The sequence below is a fragment of the Rattus rattus genome, chromosome 1 (genome assembly GCF_011064425.1).
Source record: "Rattus rattus isolate New Zealand chromosome 1, Rrattus_CSIRO_v1, whole genome shotgun sequence".
Classification (NCBI taxonomy): domain Eukaryota; kingdom Metazoa; phylum Chordata; class Mammalia; order Rodentia; family Muridae; genus Rattus; species Rattus rattus.
The window spans coordinates 126,046,141-126,055,672 of record NC_046154.1 but is presented as its reverse complement, the minus strand read 5'-3'; positions in this window follow the sequence as shown (position 1 = coordinate 126,055,672).

The following is a 9,532-nucleotide window of genomic DNA, read 5'->3' as shown; positions in this document are numbered from 1 at the left end:
TGGTTTTGTCATGGAATATGTTGGTTTCTCCATCTATGTTAATTGAGAGTTTTGCTGGATATAATAGCCTAGACTGGCATTTGTGTTCTCTTAGGGTCTGTATGACATCTGTCCAGGATCTTCTGGCTTTCATAGTCTCTGGTGAGAATTCTGGTGTAGTTCTGATAGGTCTGCCTTTATATGTTACTTGACCTTTTTCTTTTACTGCTTTTAATATAATTCCTTTGTTTTGTGCATTTGGTGTTTTGATTATATGAGGGGAGGAAATTAATTTTTTTGGTCCAACCTATTTGGAGTTCTGTAGGCTTTTTGTATGTTTATGAGCATCTCTTTCTTTAGGTTAGGGGAGTTTTCTTCTATAATTTTGTTGACAATATTTACTGGCCCTTTATGTTGGGAGTCTTAGCTCTCTTCTATACATATTATCCTTAGGTTTGATCTCTTTGTGCCCTGGATTTCCTGGATGTTTTGAGTTAGGAGATTTTTGTGTTTTACATTACCTTTGATGTTTATGTCAGTGTTTTCTATGGTGTCTTCTGCCCCTGTGATTCTCTGTTCTATCTCTTGTGTTCTATTGCTGATGCTTGCATCTGTGATTCCAGATCTCTTTCCTAGGTTTTCTATCTGCAAGGTTGTCTCCCTCTGTGATTTCTTTATTGTTTCTATCTTCATTTTTTAAATCCTGGATGGTTTTGCTCAATTCCTTCACCTATTTGCTTGTGTTTTCCTGTAATTCTCTAAGGAATTTTTGAGTTTCCTCTTTAAGGGCTTCTACTTGTTTGCCTGTGTTGTTCAGTATTTCTTTGAGGGAGTTATTTATGTCCTTCTAAAAGTCCTCTATAATCATCATGAAAGTGGTTTTAAATCCAAATCTTGCTTTTCCGGTATGTTTGGATATCCAGTATTTGCTTTGGTGGGAGAACTGGGCTCTGATGATGCCAAGTAGTATTGGTTTCTCTTGCTTAGGTTCCTGTATTTGTCTCTCACCATCAGGTTTTCTCTGGTGTTAGCTTGTATTGCTGTCTCTGTCAGTGGGTTGACCCTTCTGTAAGCCTGTATGTCAGTATTCCTGTAGACCTGTTTTCTTTCATCTGGATCTGGGAACAGAGAGCTGCTTCTGGGTTTGTGTGTCCTGAAGTCTCCAGGTGGGTCACTTGGAGCAGAAGGGTTGGCCTTACTTCTGCTCTCAGATGTGTCAGCACTCCAGAAAAATTGCTTTCAGCTCTAGGCTGAGGAAGAAACCAGAAGGGTCCTGACCCTGTCTGCTCCTAGGTTCCAGTATCCAGAGGGCACTAGACAGGCTCCTCTTGGGCCAAGAATGTGAGCAGAATTGGCAGTCTCCACTGAGCTCTCAGGATTTTCTGCACTTCTGAGAGTCCAGTTTTCTCCCTCATGGGATTTGGGTACAGAGAGCTGTTGAAGCGGTTCAGCTCCAGGCACAGGGAGAAACTAGAAGTGTCCTGTCTGAGATGACTTCTCCCTTTGTGTGTCCTGAGGCCACCATGTGGGTGGCTTGGAGCAGACCAGTTGCTCTTACCTCTGCTCTCAGTTGTGTTAGCACTCCTGGAGACTGGCTTTCAGCTCTCAGTGCAGGGAGAAACCAGTAGGGTCCTGACCCTGACTGTTCCTGACTATTCCTGTGCCCAGAAGGCACAGAGGATACTAGACAGGTTCCTCTTTGGCCATGAATGTGGGCAGAAGCAGTTGTTTGCTCTGAGTTCTCAGGATTGTCTGCACTTCTGAGAGTCCAGCTCTCTCCCTCTTGGGATTTTGGTACACAGAGCTATGGGAGAGGTTCAGCTCTTGGCACAGCCCTTTATTTGGTATGCTATAAGCTTCTTGTACTTTATAACATCTTTTTTGTTGTTAGGAAAATTTTCTTATAACTTTCTGAAGATATATTGTGGATCTTTGATCATGAACTCTTCTCCTTCTTCTATTCCTATTCTTCTTCTATTCCTATTATCCTTAGGTTTGCTCTTTTCATAGTGTTCCACATTTCCTGAATGCCAAATATTATAAACATTATAGATTTGGCATTTTCTTTGACTGATGTGTCAATTTCTTTTATTATATCTTTTACACCTGAGATTCTTTCTTTCATCTCCAATATTCTGTTAGTGATGCTTTTGTCTGTCATTCCAGTTCTCTTTCCTAGGTTTTTCATCTCTAGGGTTGCCTCTTTCTGTGTTTTTCTTATTTTTTCTATTTCTGTTTTAAAGTTTTAAACAGTTTTATTCATTTCCTTCACCTGTTTGATTGTATTTTCCTGTATTTTATATTTATCCATTTCCTCTTTAAAGGCTGTTATTTGTTTATTGTATTTTCCTGTATTTCTTTAAGGGATGTATTTATTTCCTCTTTAAAGGCCTCTATTATTTTCATAAGATGAGATTCAAGGTGTTGATGCTGGGTGACCTGGTAGTATCAGGCCTCTGGGACTGTGTGTGTATATATATATGTATATATATATATATATATATATATATTTGTGTACATAAACTTATATACATGTGTATACATTAACATGCTTTTATGCATCTTTTTATATGTAAAGCTGCATAGGTACATGCAAATTTATAATAATTATCTCAGGGTAGTGAGTATTTCAATTTTATTTTTGTTACCTATATTTAAACCTTTACTCAAAAATAAAAAATACAATTATGCTTCAGATCTTGAATCTCTAAGTGAAGCAATTAAATTATGTAAACTTGAAATCCACATTGACAAAGACTTGTTCATTTAATCTTATAAAACAATACATTAAATATAGGTCTGGACAACTGACAACAATTCTTGCCCCAGCACCATACCTGCTGCCATGCAGGTGCACAGTTTTAAGGCTGACTATTTTGGCTGACTATTTTGAATTGGACAATGGATGAAGTGGCTTATCTCTGAGATACATTAATTCTCTTCTTGCAGTAATCAGTAATCTACAGGTGGGACTTCATGAAGATTTCCCCCCTCTGTGTTAGCCTCTCTATTGTTTTATAGCAGACTTCCTCATATTCTTGCTTTTATGAACTTTCTGCTTAGCCTTTGATGTTTCTTGAGCCATATATACTGAAGTTGAGATGCAAATGTATCCACTGGGGAATGGGCCCTTTGTGATGCATTGATCATTATATTGAACCCAGTTGTGACTTTCTTTGATGGTCTTCATTTGTTATAAGAAATTTAAACTCTTCTCTAGGCAGATTGAACTCAATAGTCAACTTACTATAAAATCATTATATTGTCTACTTCCTCAAAATTTAACCAAAGTAGATGGCATCTAATTGAGCATTTTATGGGAGAAATGGAGGTCATAAAAGTATTGGAGGAAGGTTGTATAGCAGTAGCAGGAGTATTTTATTAACCAGGAGGACATAGGAGCTTAAGTTATCAATCTGACAATGAAAAAAAAGGTTGCCAGGTCCGCGGGAGGAAGGGAGGACAATAGAATGTGTTGGAAGCATTTCTGTGAAGGAATAGACAGTAGATATTTTAAGACTGAGGACCATCAAGTCTTTGTCACAGTTATTAAATTTTTGTACCTCTCTGCCAGCACATTCCTGTCAGGCAAGGCCATCCTCTGCTACACATGTACCTGGAGCTATGTTCAACCACTCCTTGATTAGTGGGTTAGACTCTGGGAGAACTGGGTGGTCAGGCCAGCCTAGGTTGTTCTTCCAATGGGGTTGTAATCCTCCTCCACTCCTCCAGGCCTTCCACCAGCTCCCGCACCAGGTTCCCCTGAGCTCCACCTGATGGTTGGTTGGTTCCCAGCATCCACATCTGCATTGCTCAGTTGCTAGCTGAACTTCCTCAGGATCTACCACACTAGGTTCCTATCAGCAAGCTCCTCTTGACCACAGTGTTGTGTTTGGTGTCTGCAGACATGATGGATCCCCAGGTGGGGCAGTCTCTGGTTGGCACTTCCTCCAGTCTCTCTTCCATTTTTTTGTCCCTGTTCTTCCTTTGGACAGAAACATTTCTGGGTTAAAAACTTTGAGATGGATGGGTGTCCCCATCCCTCAACTGGGGGCCTTGCCTATCTGCTGGAGGAGGTCTCTACAGGATCTGTCTCCCCCTTCTCTGTGCATTTCAGCTAAAGTCATCCCTGTTGGGAGCTGGGATCCTCATGTTTCCCTGGTGTCTGGAACCCTCTGTGGCTATCCCCAGTTTCTCATCCCCTACTGCATTTTTTTATTTCCTAACCTCTGTACCTCTCTACATCTTTTCCAGATCCTGATGAGACACCCTTATTCCCTCCCCTTTTCCCCCCCAGTCCCAGTCCCCTTCCACCTCCCATAATTGTCCTGTTCCCCCATCAATGCAGGACTGAAGCATCCACACCCTGATCTTCCTTCTCCATATGTTCTGTGGATTGAATTATAGGCACTGTGGACTTCTGGGCTAAAAGATTGCTAGGCTCCAGCCTCCCGGAGCCTTATTAGTGACTGCATACCATGTGTGTTCTTTTGTGTCTGGGTAACCTCAGTCAGGATGATATTTTCTAGTTCCATCCATTGGCCTGCGAATTTTATGAAGTCATTGTTTTTGATAGCTGAGTAGTACTCCATTGTGTAGATGTACCACATTTTTTGCATCCATTCTTCTCTTGAGGGACATCTGGGCTCTTTCCAGCTTCTGGTCATTATAAATAAGACTGCTATGAACATAGTGGAGCTTTGTTGTATGTTGGAGCATCTTTTGGGTATATGCCCAGGAGTGGTATAGCTGGGTCCTCAGGTAGAACTATTTCCAATTTTCTCAGGAACTGCCGGACTGATTTCCAAAGTGGTTGTACCAGCTTGCAGTCCCTCCAGCAATGAAGGAGTGTTCCTCTTTCTCCACATCCTCGCCAGCATTTGCTGTCACCTGAGTTTTTGATCTTAGCCATTCTGACTGGTGTGAGGTGGAATCTCAGGGTCGTTTTGATTTGCATTTCCCTGATGACTAAAGATGTTGAACACTTCTTTAAGTGCTTCTCAGCCATTTGAGATTCTGCAGTTCAGAATTCTCTATTTAGCTCTGTACTCCACTTTTTAACAGGGTTATTTGTTTCGCTATAGTCTAACTTCTTGGGATCTTTGTATATTTTAGATATTAATCCTGTATCAGATGTAGGGTTGATAAATATCTTTTCCCAATCTGTGGGTTGCCATTTTGTCCTATTGACAGTGTCCTTTGCCTTACAGAGGCTTTGTAATTTTATGAGGTCCCATTTGTTGATTGTTTCTCTGAAAGCATAAGCCATTGGTGTTCTGTTCAGGAAGTCTATTTTGTTGGATATTAGAATGGCTATCACCTTGTTCCTTGGGACCATTGCTTGTGAGAAATTTTTTCCCATCCTTTTCTTTCTGGAAGTAGTGTAGAGATGTCTGTTGACTCTGAGGTGTTTTCCTATATGCAGCAAAATGCTTTGGTTCTTTACCTATGTATCTAGTCTGTTATGCTTCATGTATTTTTATTGTAAGAATTGAGTCCATCGATGTTGAGAGATATTAGGGAAAAATCCTTTGTTGCTTCCTTTTTTTTGTTGTTAGAGGTGGAATTATGTGTTTCCTTCTTTTGGTTTGTTGAAAATATTATTTCTGAGCAACTTTTTTTGGGTTGAAAAACTATCCTCCTTTTGTTGGACTTTTCCATTTCTATGATCCCATGATCCTCTAACTGGGGTGGAAAATTATTCATTTAAATTTGGTTTTTGTCATTAGAATAACTTGGTTTCTCCATCTATGGTAATTGAGAGTTTTGCTGGGTATAGTAGCCTGAGCTGGCATTTGTGTTCTCCTAGGGTCTGTATGACATCTGTCCCGGGTCTTCTGGCTTTTAGAGTCTCCGTTGAGAAGTCTGGTATAATTCTGTTAGTTCTGCCTTTATATGTTACTTGGCCTTTTCCCTTACAGCTTTTAATATTCTTTCTTTGTTCTGTGCAATTGTTGCTTAAATTATTACATGACGAGAGGAATTTCTTTTCTGGTCCCATGTATTTGGTGTTCTGTAGGTTTCTTGTATGTTTGTGGCATTTCTTTCTTTAGGTTAAGAAAGTTTTCTTCTAATTTTGTTGAAGATGTTTGTTTGGCCCTTTGAGTTGGGAATTTTCACTCTTTTCTATACCTATTATTCTCAGGTTCAGCCTTTTCATTGTGTCCTGGATTTCTAAAATGTTTTGAGATTGTATCTTTTTGGTTTTTGTATTTTTCTTGACTGTTTTTTTTTTTTTAAATAAATGGAATCAGGGCCTTGCATTTCTTATTACTGGTAGAACTCTACCACTAGAATCCCCAACCCTCCTTGACTGTTTGTGTTTGTCCTCTATTCTATCTTTGGACCAAGATTTTTTTCTTCTGTTTCTTACATTCTGTTTTATTGATGCTTTGATCTATTCTTAGGCCAATTTCTTTCTAGGGCATTTTCCATCTCCACCCTACCCTCCTTTGGGTTTACTTTAATGATTCTATTTCCATTGTTAGATCCTGGACCGTTTGTTCAATTCCTTCACCTGTTTGATTGTGAACTCCTGTATTTCTTTAAGGGAGTTATTTATGTCCTCCTAAAGTCCTCTATCATCTTCATAAAATGGGAGTTTAGATCTGAATCTTGCTTCATAGGTGTGTTGGGGTATCCAGGACTTGCTGTGGTGGGAGAACTGGATTCTGATGTTGCCAAGTCAAATTGGTTTCTGTATTGCTTATGGTAAAACAAAGATGGCCATCTGGCATATCTCTGGTGTTATCTAAACTCCCTATCTCTGTGCAGGCTTGTCCCTGTAATCCTGTGTCAGAGGATGGAATCAAGCTGCAACTGGGTGTAGGCTGTGTGAAGGCAGAGTCATCCCTGAGGATTTAATTCCAGATTTAGTCTCCCAGGAGGTAGGAAAGTCCCATGAGGTCTATAATACTGGTAATAAATATGTACATAAATAAACATCATAGACTAAATTTGTCCATTTACACTTTTAACCTGGATGACAATATGGGGGGCGGACAACAACAACAAACAAAACAAACAAGCAAACAAAACAAAACAAAACTCCAAGAACCTTCATACAAGCAAGACTTTTCTGAACCAAGTGAACTATGAGCCCAGAACTTTTGTTTTTCTTTCTTTTTTTTTTTTTCTTTAGAGTTTTTTGAGAGAGACCTTTCCTTCACCCAGGGCAAAGAAATAACCTCAGAGGTCTTAGCAGGGACTAGCATTCAGTATTGCAGGACTTGGGTCCCAGGAAAGTTAAATGAAGGACCCAATAGGCTCAAAGCCCAGCCAGAGTTGAACTAAGTATATAGTAGCATGGTGAAGTTCTTGTCAAGAAGAAGGTATACAGCCCAAACCATCACAGATCTGAAGATTACTTGTTTCCTTTGGACTGGGACACACTCCCATATTCTGGAGGCAGTCCAATCTTGTCTAGTAGATAGCTTCATGGGAAAGTCAGGCTTTCAAGTTTTTCCTATTCTTTAACTCACAGTATGCATTTCCTCAAGACAATAGAATGGTTCTAGAATGTAACCCTTGCACCCAATCCAGCCTACAGATCTTAGGGATCTTTCCTTCAAAGATCCTGCACTGGCCCCTAAAGACAGGTTAGAGCAATCCTTGAGATTCTTATTTTCTAGAATATGATGTCTACTTAGGATATCCCTAAAAATAAATTCAGCCTAACAGGATGGCTCAGCAGATATGGTCTGGAAATTCCAGTTTAAATTCTGAGTCAGGAGAAAGGGTCTGAACCTACTACCACATTATCATCTAAGCTCCACCACATCTATGCCCACCACATACACATATACTAAAGTCTCAATTAACTAAAATAAAAATCAGCCACATGCCCTGAACCTCACCATGGCTGAACACTCCCAAGAGTTTGGGACTTTCTTAGTAACCAAGGCTTGTACAGACTTTTAGATCCTTGATTTGCATGTTCCTACAACTGAATTTGGTAAAAGGTCCAGAGTATTTTTCCAAAACCCACACATTTGCCCCAACTGGGGAATTCATATTGAACTATCCAGTTACACCAGACATGTCTATGTTTTTTCCAAAATATTCACTTTTGAGCTTTCTGTTTACTGAATTTTGCAGGACAAAATTCTGACACACCCTTATAACACTGCTCAACTCTAGGATCACGAGATCAGAGAACACATGGAACTACCAGCTCTAGCATAAACCCCCACCATACTGTACTAACTCTGGTTTATGAGGCTAGAGGCCATGCCAGCACTGTAGATAAGCCAAGAAACCTTCCATTTCCCCATCCATGAACCAACATCTGATTCTGGTTACAAATCCAAGCTTTTTTGAGGTGAACTGTAATACAAGTCACCAAGGCTGGGATCCAAACATGGAAGCAAATTTGCAACACAGGCAGTTCTAAAAGTAAAAATTAAGGGATAAAATCCAACATAAATAACAGGAGTTCAGAAGACATGTCTCCTTGAAATCTGCCTTCCCCAATAGTAATGGTCACCAGTATCTTCTTAGATGAGATGACAAAAACTTCAAAAAGATCAAAGAACTGGACACAACCAGCCTCTGATGAAAACACCTGGGGGAAAAAAAATTCCATTCTGAACATGTATAGTTTTGCTCCTTATCTTTATCCTGAATAACAGTACAGCACCTAACTTTATTTATACAACATTTTACATGTATTTAAACTCTAAGTCATCTAAAAGATGCTGTAACAGAAAAGGATGTGAACAGATCAATTCAACTCACTGCATCGCCTCACTGTGAGACCTGACTGAGCATGTGTGGATTTTAGTAAAGAACCAATCCTCACAAATTCAATGGAGATAATTGTAAAAAAATATGAATGAAATTGTACATATACTATCCCATATGTATTGTTGGTTCAAGAGGAAAAGTGGAATAATTTTCCTCAAATAAAAAGGGAAAATAAATGGGACAGTGCACTACTTTAATGGTCTTAGCCCTGAGAACCCTTTTGATTAGGAACCAGTAGCATGAGAAACATAGCTTGCCAAGTTTTACTACTTTTCAAAGGAACTGGCTGTTTTGGTTCTTTCCTTTGTTCTTTGCTTCTTAAATATTGGAAAGCCACCAAACATACCCTTTGTGAATGTCAGCCCAAGCTTACATTGTATTTCAGGGAGCTCACAAGAAGCTTCTCTCTTGTGCCACTCTCTTCCCCAAATAATCTGCTAACTGGAAAGAACTTGATTCATCAATCCACGAACCATCTTCTAAGAGACTACAGAGAATGCCCCAAAGACAGACAAAGGGAACGGCAGCTGGCCAGAATAAAACAGACCTTCTCACCTAGCCCTCTTCCCAGTACTCCTGTAATCAGACATGGCTCTGTGCATGAAAATCAAGCCAGCATAGTACGGAATTTTCTGTTTCTTTGTGCCTCTGCACATTCTCATCAGTGGCTGGCAATTACTTTTAGTGGTTTTTGGAACCAGAGGAAAGGTTGCACATCCTAATAGGACTGGAACTAAGAACCAAGATTAGTGAGATACTACTGGGACAGAGGGACACAAGTTTTTTCTGTGAGGTCCTCTGGTCCCTC